Below are 22,270 nucleotides of genomic sequence, written 5' to 3'. Positions count from 1 at the left end.
ATGTGAAGGCCAAACCTGCTTTATTTAATTTGGGTTCAAAGTAATAACGACGACTTGCTGTACAAATACACAGTCGAGCAGTCGCCATTGTTAGAAGCGCAGCTCTGTGTTCGTAGCATTAACGTGACTTATTCCACCCTGCGTCTTTTGGATACAACTCAAAGCTTTTTTTTTTGCATTGTTTTTCTGCTACCAAACAACGTGCTGGAGCAGTCATAATTTTTTTTTTTTTTTCAGTTCGGCAATTAATTTTCTAAACCAACGAATAGCCATCGCCATTTTGCTCCAGCCCACCGATGTCCGTGAACAGCAGAGAATCGTGATGCGGTGTTCACAAGTTAGACTACGTCTGAGATTCAACTATCAATCTGTAGCCATTTGTGTTACTGCATCGCATGGTTTCCTTAACTTTCTCTCTGACGGAAATCTTGGACACTCCTGGTACACTGATGGACCACCTTGTCAATTTCGAAAGATTATGAAATGAATAAAATTAAAAAAAAACTAGAAAAATTGTGTTATCGAATGATTACTTAAAATTAAAGCCATGGCTAATGACTCAGAAACATAACAAAATTTAAAAAAAAACAGTAAAAGATGTCAAAAAACGTCATGTTATTAATAGTTTTTCGTGGAACACTTACTCACTCCCTGCGGAACACCAGTGTTCTGCGGAACACTGTTAGAGTAACCGTGCTGCAACATACAAAACAAATCCCTAACAGAAGATTATAATAATCCTACAATGCCCAACACCATTCCCCGTAGACCCAAAAATTTTTATTTCACCAAACTCTCTTATTACTGTCTCTTTTCAATATTTCGTGTGCAATTCTAACTCTTTTAACATTTTCCACAGCAAAATTTTAATATGACATGTTTGACACACTGAGCAATAAGCAGTACAAAATGCTGGATGGCAGGACAAGTTGCTAAGATTTTAATTTAATTTAATTTATAGGTTCTAGTTGCAAAATCTCTTTTATAATCATTTTATGGAAAATTATGTGTTGAAGAATGAATGTACCAGCTTACTTGTAAATCCATTTACATATATAATTAACGCATGTAGGACGATGTAACTGATTATTATGATACAGCAGCAAGTCACCATATAAATCTCAGTTCGGTACAATCAGATTGTTATATACTAGAAAACAGCAGGTGATCACTAAAGAGTACATTGTGCAAAATTGTTAATTCTTTGTAAGAATAAAATAACAAAAAGCAACTGAAATTATTAGCCAACTTTAATGGTCAGATGTTACGTCTGAAATCTTCTGAAACAATTTCTATCTTTATCAAAGCACAAAAATACATCACATTTTTCATATCACACATACGATATCATCCTCATACGTATCTTGCACCGTCCTCTTGTTCTCTTTCATACAGTCTAATAATCAGACCTGTCCTTTTTTCAGTCTGCAACTGGTAGAACTGCTGTGGCAGCGCTCTTCTTCTTTTCTGACATGCCGTCTTTACTAGGGCGTCCTCGCTTCGATTTGTCTATCCCTTCCAACACTAGCTCACCCGCCGTGTCCGCCGCTCGTGGTCTCGCGGTAGCGTTCTCGCTTCCCGAGCACGGGGTCCCGGGTTCGATTCCCGGCGGGGTCAGGGATTTTCACCTGCCTCGAGATGACTGGGTGTTTGTGTTGTCCTCATCATTTCATCATCATCCAGGAAAGTGGCGAAATTGGACTGAGCAAATAATTAGATAATTGTACGGGCGCTGATAACCACGCAGTTGAGCGCCCCACAAACCAAACATCATCATCTCTAGCTCACCCGCAATTTCTGCTTGGAATTTGCATGGTGGAATGCTCATTCTTGATGAAACTTTAGATTACCGCAATTGTAACTGTGTACCAGAAGATAAATAAATGCCACCCGCTTGATTTTATGTGGTATTTGCATAGTGATGTTGCATGTCCATCAGATTAGTTCCACCCATAGAGATGTTGTAAGCTAGGATAACAACTGATCTTGGGACATACACGTATTCCCTTTGTGATTCGCTCCAGCTTTTTGCCTTATCTTCGAGGTCAGCACTAACGAAAGACGAGAACAGAGTAACAGTCCGCTACAGTGGATCACCCTCTGTGGTCGCCGGCCGTTGTGGCCTAGCGGTTCTAGGCGCTTCAGTCTGGAACCGCGCAGCTGTTACAGCCGCAGGTACGAATCCTGCCTCGGGCGTGGATGTGTGTGATGTCCTTAGGTTGGTTAGGTTTAAATAGTTCTAAGTCTAGGGGACTGATGACCTCAGATGTTAAGTCCAATAGTGCTCAGAACCATTTGAATCTCTGTGGTCCATTAGGCTTGCTAGGTTGTTTATCAAAACTAGACATAGTTGTCTCACTGGGAATTCCGCGATCGTTCATTAAATAAAATATGGAGTTTCAGTCTTCGATCGCTATTCTTTATTTTCAATTACCGGTTTCGGGCTAGCTGCCCATCTTCAGATCATACGTTGTAGTTACAGAGTAACTTGTCCGTACAGAACACATAGTTCACTGTCATAAGTAAAGTAAATTTCAATCTGTTAAAACATTATATCGCAAAACATTATATCTACCTATAGGTAGAGGGCACTTTTTACTGTAACCAATCAGGTTACTCTTAAATACTGCGATATAATGTTTTAACAGATTGAAATTTACTTTACTTATGACAGTGAACTGTGTGTTCTGTACGGACAAGTTACTCTGTAACTACAACATATGATCTGAAGATGGGCAGCTAGCCCGAAACCGGTAACTGAAAATAAAGAATAGTGATCGAAGACTGAAACTCCATATTTTATTGCTAGGTTGTTCCTCGTCCTATGGCCTTCATGTCATTTTCTTTGAGCAGGTCACAATCTCTCAGCATACTTCCTCTTACTGTTCCAATGAAACAGATACCTCTATTCGACAGATACTCAACAAGTAGGCTATGTCGCTTGTAAGATAGTTGGCGGCATAAAACTCAAAACTGTGATTTTCTGGCAACTTATCTGTTAATTTTAGACCACTTCATATGTGAGCTGTTTCCCTACTTCCCTCTTCCATTTTACATTTTCTCCTGCTGCACGTCAAGTGGCCAGAAGCTCCTGCCCTACTCGACATTCTGAATCCCCTTCTTACAGATTTGTTTTACGTTATGTGTTTCAAGATGATTCTGCCTTTAAAAGCAATCATTACTTTATCGATACTGTGGTGTTGAAGAAAACCTTTAAAACATTTTTTCTCTGGTATGATTCATCCATGCTCTAATTTTCCAGAGCTTATCATTACGTATAGTTTCATCATTTGATAATAAATTATTTTCGAAGCGGCTGACGCTTGCAGGATTACCTGAGATATTTCATTCGTAGAAACTGCACGCCGCCATCCTATCTGGGCCATGCACTGCAAGGCCCACATGATCCACTAATCTGCATTTTTATTACAGAATTGCGGGTTGCCACAGCAACTATCACAGGTCTACTAAACGCATAATGAGCAGAAGATGCAATGCAGTAAAAATCACTTCCATGGCGGAGTTCTCTACCGGAAATCACTGCAAGTGGGTTCGGTGCTGAGTTGTCGGGGGGGATATTATAATGCCAACAGAGAGGGCCGCCTAAGTCAGCATCCTGCACAGAAGCGTTCCATTGATCTTAATCTAGACTGGACGCCTCTACCAGGCAATGAAAGCGCCGTCGCTGGGTGGCAGAGGGAGCTTCAGCGAATTCTGCAAACTGTGCTTGGGTCAGTGACCTCAGACAATGGGCGCCTCCCAAAAGCAACGCTGCTGATTGGACAGCCGCCGGGTATCCAGACAGAAAATTGTTACTGTTTGAAGGGCGCTGGTGTGGAGCGACAAGTCAGTCTGATATCTACAGAAATTAGACATTCGTGCAATTTTGGCTTCGAAGAGAAGCAGTCATTTTTGCTCCGGTCCATGCGAAGGAGTGATAGCGAAGTTTCTGTTTCGTCCGGCAGCCTGAACATTAGTTTTGCACGTATGCGATCGCTTGGGGCAGTCACAGCTGCAACAAGATACTGATCCACATCTCGACTCCACGAGGAGGACGCCTGCTGTAGTTTCGACGTTGTAGAGAACATCAAAGAGTAAATGTCCGCAGCCCCGGCCATATTCAAATCGTTGTCGCTGAGATAGGTACAGAAGGGCTACATGTCGGCCACACATGCGGTGCAATGCGTGCTGAAAGTATAGTTTTCCTCTGTATTTCAGTAACGTTCATGCCGATAGGTAAATGTTTCAAATGGCTCTGAACACTATTGGACTTAACATCTGAGGTTATCAGTCCCCTAGAACTTAGAACTACTTAAACCTAACTGACCTAAGCACATCACAGACATTCCCGAGGCAGGATTCGAACCTGCGACCGTAGCAGCAGCGCGGTTCCTGACTAAAGCGCCTAAAACCGCTCGGCCACAACGCCGATAGGTAACTCAACTAGAATCTCATGCACTATGTCAGTGACAGGAGGGGTGCAATCCATTGAACCCGATAAAAAATAGTACTTCTGTGTTAGTTGTCATTTTTATTCATGCACACTGTGCCATAATTAATCAGGAGGTATATCTCATCATGCATTTTGAGATGTTAATGTAAAAGCCTAGTAGTAATAAAAAAAAATTGTTTCTTTCTGATCAGTACTTCTGACTTCAGTTAAAATTATCCTCTAGTTTCCACAACCCAGTCATTCTTTTGGAGGATAATTTTCATGTTTTTATTAAATTGATTCTTATTATATGTGCGGTGTTTATCCTCACCTGGCGTAATTCGTCAACAGGGGTAAGTGATTAAAAGTCAAATATTGCGTATAGGAGTCATGTAAGGGGGATTCTTTGTAGAATTCCGATTCAGCATAATGCACCATCTGCGTACCGCCTCACATTGAGATCACCTTGGAGGACGCCTGCCACCACTCAACAGTTTGTCAAATCTACTCCGCGCCATAACTTTACAGTCATTGGACTGTGCAGCTGGTCCCGACGGAGGTTCGAGTCCTCCCTCGGGCATGGGTGTGTGTGTTTGTCCTTATGATAATTTAGGTTAAGTAGTGTGTAATCTTAGGGACTGATGACCTTAGCAGTTAAGTCCCATAAAATTTCACACACATTTGCAAATGTCATAACGAAATGGATGGCCGTGCGGTTCTCCCAGTAGCAGGGAAATCTAGGCATTTGAGCAAGGCCCATTCCCAGGTACATGCCTAACAGTTATTCCAGTGGCGATTTGCATTTGTTCACTGTTGTCCCGGTCTTTTGTAGGCTGTATTGATTTGATTGTTCTACCAAGTTCCGAAATATTCAAGAAGACTCATTAGTCAAATGCGAGCTGATACAGGAGCAGGAACAAAAGGTTCAATGACTGGAGCAAATTCTTCCATCTTCAACTGTATTCCATCAACTTTTTTTGCAACATTGCCGTTCCCCTGCATGGCTCTTCAGCTTCTTCAGCTAAACAACCTGCAGCATCATTTTCATTATAAAAACGAATATCAAGGGATACCTGACAAGTCTCTTGTCATAACAACAATTGCTTCATCAGAGTCATCATCAGCATCATCTGAGTTTAAAACTTCTATGTCACTGACATCACGCTCGTCCTGAATAGGAAACATATCTTCAATGAACAGCAACAAAAGCCATAGACAGTCAATGCCACTTTAATTTTATCACGGGTTCCATTATTTCATGAAATGGAAGAATTTTTGATTCATCCACAACCGAATTACTGACTGCTCAATATGACATATTTGTAATAAACGTTTTGAGTCCCAATATCAGCATAGCACAAAATAGTTATTCCATTCCCAAACAATATTTACTATTTGCAGCACGGTAACGTAAAATAACGTATCAAAATATTCCAACAAACTGCAGTGATACGAAGAAAATGAATGCAGCAATGTGACATCGCTGTACACAACAGCGGTCGGATAACAAAACTACATCGGTGCACCATTGATTCATGCGAACGACACCAGAGACCGCCAGAGAGGCACTAATAGATGTCACACCCGGTTTTACGCAGAAGGAAGCACGTTCTAGTCTCTGCAGGACTTCAAACCAAGTGTGACATGTATGTCACGGAGTGCCCTGGAGGGTTAAGGTGCATCACATGTAAAAGGATAGCAATACTCGTTAAAACGAAAACTGAGCGACAGTGCAGCACTTAGATTTTTCTCACTGCTAGTAATAGTCAACATATAGTAGCGGTGTTCGTATTACAGATTATAAAAATGATACCTTCACTTTTCTTTACTACTCCACGCTGCCCTTTGCGGAAATGTATGCGAATTAATTTGTAAACAAGATTAAATAGTATACTAATATAATGGAACTTCCTAGATTACAATGGAGTATGTTGTGAAACAGAACAGTAGACTGCACTCAGCAGACTGTTCAAAAATGGCTCTGAGCACTATGGAACTTAACTTCTGAAGTCATCAGTCACCTAGAACTTAGAACTACTTAATCCTAACTAAGGACATCACACACATCCATGCTTGAGGCAGGATTCGAACCTGCGACCGTAGCGGTCGCGCGTTTCCAGACTGTAGCGCCTAGAACCGCTCGGCCACCTCGGCCGGCTCAGCAGACTGTTACCTTGAATTCAGTCTCCATGTAGTAGTGTGATTATTAAACATGGAATTCGAATACTAGACGGTTTTATAAATCGTATAACTGCATTAACGGTTCACATCACTATATGCTGAGCGCCCACGCAGTAACTAACATTTGCTCATTACTATCGACCTGACCTCTGGCTGCACTAATCTGTCAGGAAACCTACTCTATTCACTTACTTTGTGCGTAACACTTATCCACAATGTATTTGAATTCGGTCGAACTGGAAACTTTCCGCATTACGTTGTATTAAAAAGGAGGGCGTGGCACCTCAAGATATGTTTAGACAGCAAGGTGTTCTGGTGTCCACGTTGCGTACTCAGGTACTACGTATTTACGACTGTATAGTATATTCCCATTATCAGGGTTACAGCGTGTGGTGGATATACACTTTGCTTGTGCTTGTTCGTTACTGCCTGAACTATTATAGAGCACATTCAAGACTTATTGGCCTCACAGACTTTTGTAAAATTTTCTTAACCTCTCAGCAGACAATCGTGGTGGTTAGTCAGCCAGAAGACGGCGTTTAGTTTGCGTAGTTTTACTATCAGGGAAAGGGCCGCATTCACAGGCTGACCATAACTGCTGCCAATAACAAATCTGACACAATTCATAAGTACCCTCACTTTCCCCCCTCATTCCGACCTTGAGCCTTGTTTGTCGTCAGTGTCAACGAAACCTTGATAGGAATTAATGTCGCTTAAAATGATCAGGTTGATCGGTTGGGGTTATTGGTAAACGGGGCACGAGAGACATCTTCCACTGCTGTATCTGAGAGGACAGTAGTTCCAGTTACAGTACTTCACATAGTTTTAATCAGCGTGTGGGAAGTATTATGAAGTTTCGGAGGATTACAGATACCACAGTAGTATTCTTATCATACGCCGATAAGCCGCAAATGTAACTTTCCTGTTTGTTAGAACCTACTGCGAGCAAGAAAAGAAAACAGTGCATAGTTGTGTATTCAACTTTTGTTCAAAATTATTTATAACGCGAAAGAAAAACTATGGAAGAAACAATATGTTTAATGGTTTAAATGCTTTGGTAACGTAGCTAAAACGTACTGCGAGAAAGAAAACGGAACCACATATTTTCACATCAGCACAGCACAGCATTTTGTTTCTCGCAGTCGGTTGTAATAGCAAACCTGTACAATACTGTTTGAAAAGGATAGTATATGAAATGTGTGCTTCTAAATGACTGTACCTGCTGGAACCTGGAGTAATATGGGCGGCTAACCTTGTTGTACGTCTTTAATGTAAGGAATGAGAAGTCTTCATCCGTCCAAATGTATGTTAGAGAAAGAAAATCGGTTAAAAGCTTCTGAAGGTTTTTACTAACAACGCTTTACCTTAACGAAATTTATCCATATATTTATATACCACATATAAAAATATATAGCTTATGTACACTCCTGGAAATTGAAATAAGAACACCGTGAAATCATTGTCCCAGGAAGGGGAAACTTTATTGACACATTCCTGGGGTCAGATACATCACACTGACAGAACCACAGGCACATAGACACAGGCAACAGAGCATGCACAATGTCGGCACTAGTACAGTGTATATCCACCTTTCGCAGCAATGCAGGCTGCTATTCTCCCATGGAGACGATCGTAGAGATGCTGGATGTAGTCCTGTGGAACGGCTTGCCATGCCATTTCCACCTGGCGCCTCAGTTGACCAGCGTTCGTGCTGGACGTGCAGACCGCGTGAGACGACGCTTCAACCAGTCCCAAACATGCTCAATGGGGGACAGATCCGGAGATCTTGCTGGCCAGGGTAGTTGACTTACACCTTCTAGAGCACGTTGGGTGGCACGGGATACATGCGGACGTGCATTGTCCTGTTGGAACAGCAAGTTCCCTTGCCGGTCTAGGAATGGTAGAACGATGGGTTCGATGACGGTTTGGATGTACCGTGCACTATTCAGTGTCCCCTCGACGATCACCAGTGGTGTACGGCCAGTGTAGGAGATCGCTCCCCACACCATGATGCTGGGTGTTGGCCCTGTGTGCCTCGGTCGTATGCAGTCCTGATTGTGGCGCTCACCTGCACGGCGCCAAACACGCATACGACCATCATTGGCACCAAGGCAGAAGCGACTCTCATCGCTGAAGACGACACGTCTCCATTCGTCCCTCCATTCACGCCTGTCGCGACACCACTGGAGGCGGGGTGCACGATGTTGGGGCGTGAGCGGAAGACGGCCTAACGGTGTGCGGGACCGTAGCCCAGCTTCATGGAGACGGTTGGGAATGGTCCTCGCCGATACCCCAGGAGCAACAGTGTCCCTAATTTGCTGGGAAGTGGCGGTGCGGTCCCCTACGGCACTGCGTAGGATCCTACGGTCTTGGCGTGCATCCTTGCGTCGCTGCGGTCCGGTCCCAGGTCGACGGGCACGTGCACCTTCCGCCGACCACTGGCGACAACATCGATGTACTGTGGAGACCTCATGCCCCACGTGTTGAGCAATTAGGCGGTACGTCCACCCGGCGTCCCGCATGTCCACTATACGCCCTCGCTCAAAGTCCGTCAACTGCACATACGGTTCACGTCCACGCCGTCGCGGCATGCTACCAGTGTTAAAGACTGCGATGGAGCTCCGTATGCCACGGCAAACTGGCTGACACTGACGGCGGCGGTGCACAAATGCTGCGCAGCTGGCGCCATTCGACGGCCAACACCGCGGTTCCTGGTGTGTCCGCTGTGCCGTGCGTGTGATCATTGCTTGTACAGCCCTCTCGCAGTGTCCGGAGCAAGTATGGTGGGTCTGACACACCGGTGTCAATGTGTTCTTTTTTCCATTTCCAGGAGTGTATTTTCAACTGACTTTTAGGGTTTTGTTTAAGAATTTGAAGTAAGTCGGTCAAGAACTTTAGGAACTTACCGATATTTTTGCCAACAACGTTTCCCAATATATATAGTGATCGGTCCAAATGTTTATTAGAGTATCTTCTAAAAATCTGAAGTAACTCGGTGAAGAACTTTTCGAGATATTTGGTAACAACGTTTCCCCTTTATATATGTATACCATACCTATTAAAAATAAGTAGCTTATGTCCACTTTAGCGTTTATTGGAGTATCGTGTAGGACTTTGAAGTACATCTATCAATAGCGTCTTTTCTGTAAATACTATTATAGACAGATTATGAAGTTGTAAAATATGTGAAAGTGCATTGCTATTATAGCCATTCACACAACTGTATGATAAAGATACTTCTTAAAAATTTTGACGACTACTATTCACTTGATGTATTTATCTGAACTGCAATTTTTTGGAAGCGAGGAACTGAGTACTGATGCAGAGAAATTACATGAAATATTTTACTACGATAAAATAATATGTTCTTCCTATTTTCAAAAACTTACTCATCTGCTGCTCGTTAAATGTGAGGATGGCCGAAAGTTACGTTTGAAGGTGTATGTGGGGCAGCGGACGGAGTGGGGGGGGTAGGGGGCGGGATTGAAGGAGTGTTGCGGTGTAGGGCTGTAAAAACTGTAAGCCCCCCCCCGCAAACAACCGAATCCTAGATGCACCCCTGATTACGAAACTTTGGGTTGTGTGTCATACTCCATTCTTGAGTGAAAGAGTTAATTAACAAAACTCCTAGTTTTCCTGATACAAATTACAACAGACGGAGTTTTTAAGTAACATGGATAGAAGAGTAGTTGACCCACTTCAACAACAGATAATTTCCTTAATAATGGTGTAACCACTGAAATGTTCGTAGCTGCCGACCGGGGTGGCCGAGCGGTTCTAGGCGCTACAGTCTGGAACAGTGGTTGCAGGTTCGAATCCTGCCTCGGGCATGAATGTGTGTGATGCCCTTAGGTTAGTTAGGTTTAAGTAGTTCTAAGTTCCAGGGGACTGATGACCTCACATGTTAAGTGCCATAGTGCTCAGAACCATTTGAATTTTATGTTCGTAGCTATTTAAAAGCGAAGGACTGGAGTTTATTTGTGAAACACAACGTTAGGCATGTGTCAAACATTCACGTTTTGACAGCAATGAATCTGTAGTACGCGAGCAGACAACCGATGGCTCTCGGGCGGGATGCAGCCCGCGACTGATTTCAGACCGGCTCGAGGAAGAAATTCGTTGGAGAGGGAGAGAGCGGTGCGCCGCACAGTTTTGGAAGGGAAATTTTTGAGACAGCTATTGTAAGTGAACAATCAATGTATATGACGTGTAAATGAAAGTAAACATCTGAAGGAGGATAAATGTAAAACGAATGTACCCTCTGTGACGCGTTTTTTGAGACACATTTTGCTGGCGTGACGTGCTGCGAAAGAGGTACCATTCATATCGGTACGTTACCCCATAAAAATTAACTTCACAGATGCAGCAGTAATGAGAAAATGCGCTAAGAGTGCTGCTGTCACGTCAAGTGGCGATGTGGCCAGCAAGCTTAAATACGTCGTAAGGCACGCCGGACACTAATGGTTGCCCATTCCTGTGGCGTAGCGCAACATATTGCATGGCCTGCTGCAAGAGGTCCTGTGAAAATTCGTGGACTACCACGCTAATGCTGTCTTTGAGGACGTGGTTTATTCCTGCAGACACTTCCTCGCGAAAACCCAAATTTAAAAAAAATAATAATAATCATGTGCCGGAAGATCAGCCGATCTCGACGGCCAGCTATTGTTTCCGTTATGCCCATTTTACACAATGAACGAACTTGTAATCGGCTGATGACCAGTTGCGTGAATGGGGGCCGTATATCGTGTGAGAGGGCTCACTAATACACTCCTGGAAATGGAAAAAAGAACACATTGACACCGGTGTGTCAGACCCACCATACTTGCTCCGGACACTGCGAGAGGGCTGTACAAGCAATGATCACACGCACGGCACAGCGGACACACCAGGAACCGCGGTGTTGGCCGTCGAATGGCGCTAGCTGCGCAGCATTTGTGCACCACCGCCGTCAGTGTCAGCCAGTTTGCCGTGGCATACGGAGCTCCATCGCAGTCTTTAACACTGGTAGCATGCCGCGACAGCGTGGACGTGAACCGTATGTGCAGTTGACGGACTTTGAGCGAGGGCGTATAGTGGGCATGCGGGAGGCCGGGTGGACGTACCGCCGAATTGCTCAACACGTGGGGCGTGAGATCTCCACAGTACATCGATGTTGTCGCCAGTGGTCGGCGGAAGGTGCACGTGCCCGTCGACCTGGGACCGGACCGCAGCGACGCAAGGATGCACGCCAAGACCGTAGGATCCTACGCAGTGCCGTAGGGGACCACACCGCCACTTCCCAGCAAATTAGGGACACTGTTGCTCCTGGGGTATCGGCGAGGACCATTCGCAACCGTCTCCATGAAGCTGGGCTACGGTCCCGCACACCGTTAGGCCGTCTTCCGCTCACGCCCCAACATCGTGCACCCCGCCTCCAGTGGTGTCGCGACAGGCGTGAATGGAGGGACGAATAGAGACGTGTCGTCTTCAGCGATGAGAGTCGCTTCTGCCTTGGTGCCAATGATGGTCGTATGCGTGTTTGGCGCCGTGCAGGTGAGCGCCACAATCAGGACTGCATACGACCGAGGCACACAGGGCCAACACCCGGCATCATGGTGTGGGGAGCGATCTCCTACACTGGCCGTACACCACTGGTGATCGTCGAGGGGACACTGAATAGTGCACGGTACATCCAAACCGTCATCGAACCCATCGTTCTACCATTCCTAGACCGGCAAGGGAACTTGCTGTTCCAACAGGACAATGCACGTCCGCATGTATCCCGTGCCACCCAACGTGCTCTAGAAGGTGTAAGTCAACTACCCTGGCCAGCAAGATCTCCGGATCTGTCCCCCATTGAGCATGTTTGGGACTGGATGAAGCGTCGTCTCACGCGGTCTGCACGTCCAGCACGAACGCTGGTCAACTGAGGCGCCAGGTGGAAATGGCATGGCAAGCCGTTCCACAGGACTACATCCAGCATCTCTACGATCGTCTCCATGGGAGAATAGCAGCCTGCATTGCTGCGAAAGGTGGTTATACACTGTACTAGTGCCGACATTGTGCATGCTCTGTTGCCTGTGTCTATGTGCCTGTGGTTCTGTCAGTGTGATCATGTGATGTATCTGACCCCAGGAATGTGTCAATAAAGTTTCCCCTTCCTGGGACAATGAATTCACGGTGTTCTTATTTCAATTTCCAGGAGTGTAATTCTAGGGATAAAGGAATAGGGCCACTGGAGCCCTCACTGCGCTGTCTGCTGTGATCACGTCTCAGCTGAGTGCTGTCTGCCATATTGCTTTCTGGTGCACTTACCGTATGTTGAGTTTTCTTTCTGTGTATCACAAGGAATTTTCTGAGCAAATGAGGATAGTGCACTTTTCGTAAATATTTTCGAGGTATTTTTTAAATTTTTGTAAATAATTAATGATACGCTAATGTTAAATCACGACTTTGGCACTGTTATGCTAGTAGTGGTACGCTGTGTTTCCGTTTGTCATTTAAATACGCTGCGACAAGATCTTGTACGAGTTTACATTTCGGGCCTAGCACACTTGGAGCGCTTCACTGGACTATAATCTTTCTAGGACACACCTCTTGAAGAACTTTCTTGGTCTGACGAGTGACACGGTAGCACGCGCCGTCTTGCTGAAACCACAGTTCATTGTTTTCCGCGGGTAGTAACTATCCTAGAAAAGCGTTTAACGTATTATGGTAACGTTCACCATTCGCAGTGACAATCATCCCTTCTGCATTTCCAACAGTCGAATGTGCAAACAAACGATGCGACATTATCCCCTAACACAGTTGAACTCGTTGCTCGTGGAGAAATCTTTCGTGGACGGTTTCTGGCCGTTCTCTGGCGCAGATGCGGCAGTTCTGTTTGTTGACAAAGCAACTGAGGTCAAAATGAGCTTCATCGCTCACCATAAGTTTAAAAAAAAATGGCTCTGAGCACTATGGGACTTAACATCTATGGTCATCAGTCCCCTAGAACTTAGAACTACTTAAACCTAACTAACCCAAGGACATCACACAACACCCAGTCATCACGAGGCAGAGAAAATCCCTGACCCCGCCGGGAATCGAACCCGGGAACCCGGGCGCGGGAAGCGAGAACGCTACCGCACGACCACGAGCTGCGGACCCATAAGATTCTTTCGAAAATTAGATTCTTCTACCAGTAAGTTAAATTCACTTGTAAACATCAGCCTTTCAGCAAGTCAGTAAGCAAAAGACTCCGGGAAATTTGATATTTATGGAAATATGTGTGTAAGTAAGCTGTAGAAATTTTCTCTGACAGGAATTTGGATATGCCAAATTCTTGAGACCGACAACGAAGTGTCTTTTGGGGACTGCTTGTCACTGACTTGTCGACATTGTCAGTACTGACTGCGATCCGCGCAGATATTGGACGTCCTCGTTTTGGTAATCGGTTTTGGGTATCGGTAACATCACGTAACTGATTCACGCATTTTCTTATGACGTGTTTTGATGGTACCGTACGAAGATTAAACTTCTTTCTCTACGCCCATTGGGCTTGCACAATACTTTGTCCATCTGTGAAGTACAATTGCAGCACTCCACCTAATCATGTTCAAACCTTAAGCCCACATAAACGATCTACAACAGACAGGTAGTTTACAATTACCATATTAGAAGTTTTAACTGAAGTCATCGGATAGCAATACGAGTATATACAGCTGGCGGTAGTATCGCGTTCAGAAGGTATAAAAGGCCAGCACATTGGCGGAGTTGTTATTCGTAGTCAGGTGATCCGTATGACACCATTTCAACTAACAGAAAAAATATGGAATGAAAATTAACAGAAATAAAACAAAAGTATTGGCAATAGAAGGAAATAAGGAAATAAAAATTGTGCTGAATGGAGAAACACTAGAACAGGTGCAAAATTTTAAGTATCTTGGAAGCAGGATAGACACCGACTGGAAGTGCACCACAGAAATTAAAACAAGGATAGCAATGGCAAAAGAGGCGTTTTATAAGAAAAGGAGAATCTTCTGCAGCGGTCTGGACAGAGAACTCAGAAAGAGGCTCATAAAATGTTTTGTATGGAGTGTTCTTCTATATGGCGCTGAAACATGGACTATGAGGAAATAAGACAGAGAAAGGCTGGAGGATTTTGAGATCTGGACATGGCGGAAGATGAAAAGAATAAGTTGGATGGACAGAGTAAAAAATGAAGAGGTACTGACAAGAGTGGGAGAGAAAAGACAGTTACTAGATGTAATAAAGAGAAGAAAAAGAAATTGGATTGGGCATATATTAAGAAAGAATGACGGACTGATAAAAACAGTTTTAGAAGGTTATGTAGAAGGGAAAAGGAAGCGAGGAAGGAAGAGATTCCAGATACTGGATGACATGATGGACGGTACAACATACAGCAGCCTTAAGAAGGAAGCAATGGATCGCAGAAAATGGAGAGGCAAAGGACCTGCTAATATAGCAGATAACTGATGATGATGATGATGATCCGTATGAAAATGTTTTAGACGTGGTTATACTCGCAAGACGGGAATTTGATCGCGGAGTGGTAGTTGCAGCTAGACGCATGGGACATCCCATTTTGCAAATCGTTAGGGAATTCAATGTTCTGAGACACACAGTGTTGGGGTTGGGTTGTTTTGGGGGAAGATACTAAACAGCGAGGTCATCGGTCTCAATGATTGGGGGCGGACGGGGAAAGATGTCGGAGGTGCCCTTTCAAAGGAACCATCCCGGCATTTGCCTGGAGCGATTTAGGGAAATCACAGAGAGCCTAAATCAGGATGGCCGGACGTGGGATTGAAACCCGCAGTGTCAGGAGAGCGCCGAGAGTACAACGTTTCAGACTTTACCACGCATCACTACGGCCTTCAGTTAACGACCGAGAGCAGCGGCGTTTGCGTAGAGTTGGAAGTACTGTGAGCACTCGGAGGCCGAGCGCCGAAGGTATGAAGGATTAAACCCCTGCATCGGCCTAAGAGCTGGCACTCCAGCACGGCTGGAGATGGAACTGGGGCGCTTCTCGGCAGCCCTCTGTGACTTACGTGTTGGAATGGATTCAGAGGTTCGATTCTTGGCTCGCTGGAGAAAGGGGAAACAGCCTAATTCGCTGCCAACCCCACAGCACCGCTCCCTTCCCTACAGTGCCTCTTGTGTTTGTTTGTTTCTTTTTTTTTTCTTGTAGTGAAAGCAAGACTTTGTGGAATGACCTCAAAAGTCAATGCAGAACGTACGACGAACGTATCCGTTAGCATAGTGCGCCGAAATTTGCGTTAACGGGCTATTGCAGCAGACGATCGACACGGGTGTCTTTGCTAACAGTACGCGATCGCCTGCAGTGCCTCTGTTGGGCTCGTAAGCACATCTATTGAGCCCTAGAAGACTAAAAAGCCGTGGCCTGGTCATATGAGACACGATTTATGTTGGTATGAGCTGATGGTAGCGTTCTAGTGTGGCGGACACCCATTCCACAAAACCATCGTGCGATGTTGTCAACAAGGCACTGTGGAAGCTGCTGGTGGTTCCGTAATGATGTCGGCTGTTTTTATGTGGAATTAACTGTGTCCTGTGGTGCACCTAAACCGATCATTGACTGGAAATAGTTACGTTCGACTACTTGGAGACTATTTGCAGACACTCAAAGACGGACTTCGTATGGAACACACTGTGCCATGACACCGGCCCGCAATTGTTAGCTATTGGATTTAAGAACATTCTGGACAACTGGAGCGAATGACTTTACCACCCAGATCGCCCGACATGAATCCCATCGATTATTTATGGGACACAATCGAGATTACAGAATGAGATTTTCACTCTGCAGCGGAGTGTGCGCTGATATGAAACTTCCTGGCAGATTAAAACTGTGTGCCCGACCGAGACTCGAACTCGGGACCTTTGCCTTTCGCGGGCAAGTGCTCTACCAACTGAGCTACCGAAGCACGACTCACGCCCGGTCTCACAGCTTTACTTCTGCCAGTATCTCGTCTCCTACCTTCCAAACTTTACAGAAGCTCTCCTGCGAACCTTGCAAAACTAGCTGTCCTGAAAGAAAGGATATTGCGGAGACATGGCTTAGCCACAGCCTCGGGGATGTTTCCAGAATGAGATTTTCACTCTGCAGCGGAGTGTGCGCTGATATGAAACTTCCTGGCAGATTAAAACTGTGTGCCCGACCGAGACTCGAACTCGGGACCTTTGCCTTTCGCGGGCAAGTGCTCTACCATCTGAGCTACCGAAGCACGACTCAGGCCCGGTCTCACAGCTTTACTTCTGCCAGTATCTCGTCTCCTACCTTCCAAACTTTACAGAAGCTTTCCTGCGAACCTTGCAGAACTAATCGAGATTAGTTCGTGCACAGAATGCTGCACCGGCAACACTTTCGCACTTACCGGTAGTTGCAGACGCAGCATGGCTCAGTATTTCTGCAGGGGACTTCCAGTTACTTGTTGAGTCCGTGCTGCGTCGAGCTGCTACACTACGCCGGGCAGGAGGAGGTCCGACACGATATTAGGAGGTATCCCATAACTTTCGTCACCTGAGTGCACTACTTTTGGGCTCGTCCGCAGCTCGTGGTCTGGCGGTAGCGTTCTCGCTTCCTGCGCACGGTGTCCCAAGTTCGATTCCCGGCGAGTTAGGGATTTTTCCAACCTCGAGATAACTGGGTGTTGTTGTGTCCTCTTCATCGTCATCATTCATCACCATTACGGTCGAAGGAAGGCAATGGTAAACCACCTCCGCTAGGACCTTGCCTAGTACGGCGGTGCGGGTCTCCCGCATCGTCGCCTAGGCCCCTCGAAGTATGGGACCACATCATCATCATCACTTTTGGGCTCACATCGTTAGATCTTTGTGCAAGCCAGCTCTGGTGGAGCCACTCGATCGCACCTCGTTCCTGGTGGGAGGGAAAGGCGGCAGTGTAGCGGTGGCGCGCAGCCGCCGGAGAGGCACACAGTTACAGACGGCGAGTCCATAAAGGAGGTCCGGACAAAAGACGGCCCGATACAATAGCGGGGGGTCCTCGCCATGTTTACTGCCGCCGCCTGTAAAACACTTTGGCGGGCGGGCGCGCGCCGCCGTAAATCCAGGCGACATAATTCACGCAGCGCCGGCGCTGGCGTGCGCTCGTTACGCCCGCGTCCGGACCTAATTTAACGACCCGCCTCCCGTGCACTCCTGCCCCGGGCGCCGCGAGCGCTGATTGCGCGACGTAGACGGCGTAGACGCGGCCGCCGCAGCCGACGACGCGGCTGCTGCAGCCCTGGCCGTCCACTGGCGAGGAAATCCGCGTACATCACACCGGGGGTGCACCTCCAGGCTGCCACTCTGTGCTGATCCAGCCGCTCAAAAGTTAGCGCGCTGTGTTGTGTGCCTGGGCACGGCGCGAGCTTCTGAGGACCGTTGTTCGAAGCAACGGCTTCCGCTGACCTGTCCTGCTCCTTTCGGCGCACAATCTTTGCCATAGCATTTTCAGGAGACTGGTCCACGTTCGCAGTGGGATACGTCTTTTCTCTTTAGTATTACTCTCATTGATTGAGATGCCGCACTTTCGACAATGTAAGGGTACAGTTACATTAATTTGACCGCCGTCTGTGTTCAGAGGTTCGAGTCCTCCCTCGGACATGGGCGTGTGTGTATTGTCCTAGCATAAGTTAGCTTAAGTTAATTTAAGTGATGTGTAAGTCTAGGGACCGATGACCTCAACAGTTTGGTCTCTTAATAATTCTACATCTACATCTACATCCATACTCCGCAAGCCACCTGATGGTGTGTGGCAGAGGGTACCTTGAGTACCTGTATCGGTTCTCCCTTCTATTCCAGTCTCGTATTGTTCGTGGAAAGAAGGATTGTCTGTATGCCTCTGTGTGGGCTCTAATCTCTCTGATTTTATCCTCATGGTCTCTTCGGGAGATATACGTAGGAGGGAGCAATATACTGCTTGACTCTTCGGTGAAGGTACGTTCTCGAAACTTTCACAAAAGCCCGTACCGAGCTACTGAGCGTCTCTCCTGCAGAGTCTTCCACTGGAGTTTATCTATCATCTCCGTAACGCTTTCGCGATTACTAAATGATCCTGTAACGAAGCGCGCTGCTCTCCGTTGGATCTTCTCTACCTTCTATCAACCCTATCTGGTACGGATCCCACACTGCTGAGCAGTATTCAAGCAGTGGGCGAACAAGCGTACTGTAACCTACTTCCTTTGTTTTCGGATTGCATTTCCTTAGGATTCTTCCAATGAATCTCAGTCTGGCATCTGCTTTACCGACGATCAACATTATATGCTTATTCCATTTTAAATCACTGCTAATGCGTACTCCCAGATAATTTATGGTATTAACTGCTTCCAGTTGCTGACCTGCTATTTTGTAGCTAAATGATAAGGGATCTATCTTTCTGTGTATTCGCAGCACATTACACTTGTGTACATTGAGATTCAATTGCCATTCCCTGCACCATGCGTCAATTCGCTGCAGATCCTCCTGCATTTCAGTACAATTTTCCATTGTTACAACCTCTCGATACACCACAGCATCATCTGCAAAAAGCCTCAGTGAACTTCTGATGTCATCCACAACACACATTTGAGCATTTTTGAACATCTGTGTTCGAGCTCAACATGCAATACCTACTCAATGGCGCCAGGCGTCACATCAAGAGTGTCGGACGGACGCGGAAGACATTACAGTCATTGTCGTAATGCCGAAACGGGGCAATTTATCTGACGTCCAAAAGGGCAAGATCATTGCCTTTCGGACCGAGATGGAAGTATTTCCGAAACGACTAAGTCTGCAGACTTTTCGTCTGCCACCGTAGTTAAAGTATACTGTTCATGGGAAAATGGCGTTATTCAAAAAATGACGTGGAGGCAACTGTGATCCCCAACGGGTCATATATGATGGGGGTGAACGACAGCTTTCGTGATGTGTATGGGTGAATACACGTGCAACTGTAGAGCATCTGACCGCCCAGATGAACCAAGGATTTACGAGCAGTGTGTGCTCAATGACAGCTCAGCGAACTTTGCCGTCTATGTGCCTCTGCAGCAGGTGCCTGGTACATTCATACATGCTGACTGCTTTTCATCGACATCGAAGGCTGAAATTTGCACGCCAGTACCGGACGTCCACTGACTGGCGACAAGTGGCCTTTTGAGATGAATCATGTTTCAAGCTGCATCACACAGTTGGCCGGTGGCCTGTAAGACGTGAAAGTCTGAGAGCAAACACGCTGCAACAATCGTTGGAAGGGTCATAGCCGGCGAAGGGTCCCTGGGAGATCTCGCCATTCCGGAAGGCACAATGGATCGACACAAGTATTCATCTATCGTTGGGGCCATGTGCCCCGGCATTTGCAACTCGTGTTTCCTCGGCACGATGGCATCCACCAGAAGGACAATGCAACGTTGCACACAGCTTGCAGTGTACGAACGCTCTTCGAAGCACAGCAGAATGAGTTTACTGTACTCTCCTGGCCACCAAACTCCACGGTTTTAATCCCGATCGAGAATCTGTAGGAGCTCCTCGATCGGCCTCTACGCGCGATGGATCCGCAACCGAGAAACCCAGCGCAACCTGCCTTGCATGGGACTGGAGCCTACATGGTTCCACATCGCTGTTGGTACCTTCCAGCACCTGACTGACCCATTTCCGCACGTCTCGCAGCGATTCGCGTTGAAAAAGTTGCCTATTCAGTCTTTTACAGATATTCACACCAATTCGACTGGAAAATGCATAAGAGGCAGTCAAATGAAAAGGACACACATGGATAAAAAGTAACTTAACTGCTTATTATTTCAAAAATAATAGCCATAGCTCTTAATACATTTATCCCACTGAGAGAGACAACCGTAAATGCCTTTACGGGGAAAATATTTGTGGTTGCCTACGGAATCATGATTCTACCCCGGCGTGTACTTCTTCGCCCGAAGCAAATCCGCGGCCAAGCACAGGGTGCGTGGTCGATCTCGCGAAACGACTGAGAAATACATTTTCTTGTTTCTCATCGGCTGCCAATACTACATCCTTACAAAAACGCTTTACCGTTCCTAGCCTCTGGCTATTTGCTGAGAACGGAGACTCCAGAACGGCCTGACTCGAAAGGATGGCGCCAGTCAAGGGGTGAACGTGCACGGAAAAAGACGTTCATAGTGTCAGAGTGTGTTTTATTTTACTTCAGTTGTGACTCATTATTTCTCAAATTTCGTGTGATTACGTGTGAAACACATTCAACACAAATAGTTCGTTGGTAAATAACAAGTAGTCATGACATCTCAAAACATTATTTAAACCCACATTACCAACGACAAAACAGCCAATGCAGCTGATAGCAATCTAAATTCAGTCAGGATGAGTGTCATCAACGGATCTACGACCGTGCTATAGGGCCTATCTTCTGCGTGGGGGATACTGCTATGGAATTGAGTGGAAGCAACAGTCGTGTTTTCTGAAGAGTACATGTCCACCTGCAACAAACGTGTGAAATATGAACCTGTTACAAGCAGACTACATCATCACGCTTTCGACATGGATGACGAGTGCTATTGTTACAATTCGTTCCTTCTTAAACTTTTATTGGTTGTTGATGTATAAATGTATCTTCACACCAAAGGAAAGAGCTAAAAGAGTTTTCGTCGGAATCTTGATGAAATTTCTGAGGCTTTCAGACGGATAAATGTACATGAATACACAGTAAAAGAATATTGGCGTATCTAGCTTGTGCCAATAAAACATTTGTCTCAGAACACCACGGCAAATTAATTCCTATACCTGAGTCGTAAGAAACTCTTCCAGTTATTAACTCCACATAAATTTATGCTTGCAAGACACTGCTTTGGTATTCGTATGTGGAATACAAATACTAGAAACTTGAACATGAAATGATCTGGACCTGAATAAGATTTTCACTCTGCAGTGGAGAGTGCGCTGATATGAAAGTTCCTGGGAGATTAAAACTGTGTGTCAGATCGAGACTCGAACTCGGGATCTTTGCCTTTCACTGGAAAGTGCTCTATTAACTGAGCATTTTGGAAACATCCCCCAGCCTATGGCTAAGCCATGTCCCCGCTATGTCCGTTCTTTCAGGAGGGCTAGGTTCGATGGAGAGCTTCTGTAAAGTGTGGAAGGTAGGAGACGAGGTACTGGCAGAAGTACAGCAATGCGGAGGGGGGGGGATGAGTCATGCTTGGGTAGCTCAGTTGGTAGAGCACTTGCTCCTGAAAGGCAAAGGTCCCGAGTTCGAGTCTCGGTCCGACACAGAGTTTTAATCTGCCAGGAAGTTTCTGATATGGACTTGTCAGCTGTTCTGGTCCCCAGCGCCAATTTTATTATGATACAACGCATTAAATCGACACCTCAGATACACTGGGTGAGTCACCTAACATTACCGCTGGATATATTTCGTAAACCACATCAAATACTGACGAATCGTTTCCACAGACCGAACGTGAGGAGAGGGTCTAGTGTAATTGGTTAATACAAACCATACAAAAATGCACGGAGGTATGTTTTTGAACACAAACCTACGTTTTTTTAAAATTGAACCCCGTTAGTTTTGTTAGCACATCTGAACATATAAACAAATACGTAATCAGTGCCTTTTTTGCATTGTAAAATGTTAATTACATCCGGAGATATTGTAACCTAAAGTTGACGCTTGAGTAACACTCCTCCGCT

General features: G+C 45.7%; 1 non-coding gene across 1 annotated transcript; it reads left to right on the top strand.

Annotated features, from left to right (window-relative positions):
- Positions 1 to 21,777: 21,777 nt before the first annotated feature.
- Trnas-uga (transfer RNA serine (anticodon UGA)) lies at positions 21,778 to 21,852 on the top strand. Its single transcript has one exon. It is a non-coding gene; the product is annotated as a tRNA-Ser (tRNA).
- The last annotated feature ends 418 nt before the right edge of the window (positions 21,853 to 22,270 follow it).

Source organism: Schistocerca cancellata, chromosome 2 (genome assembly GCF_023864275.1).
Source record: "Schistocerca cancellata isolate TAMUIC-IGC-003103 chromosome 2, iqSchCanc2.1, whole genome shotgun sequence".
Lineage (NCBI taxonomy): Eukaryota > Metazoa > Arthropoda > Insecta > Orthoptera > Acrididae > Schistocerca > Schistocerca cancellata.
Note: the sequence above shows the minus strand (reverse complement) of the source record. Positions and strands in the feature narration are given on the sequence as shown.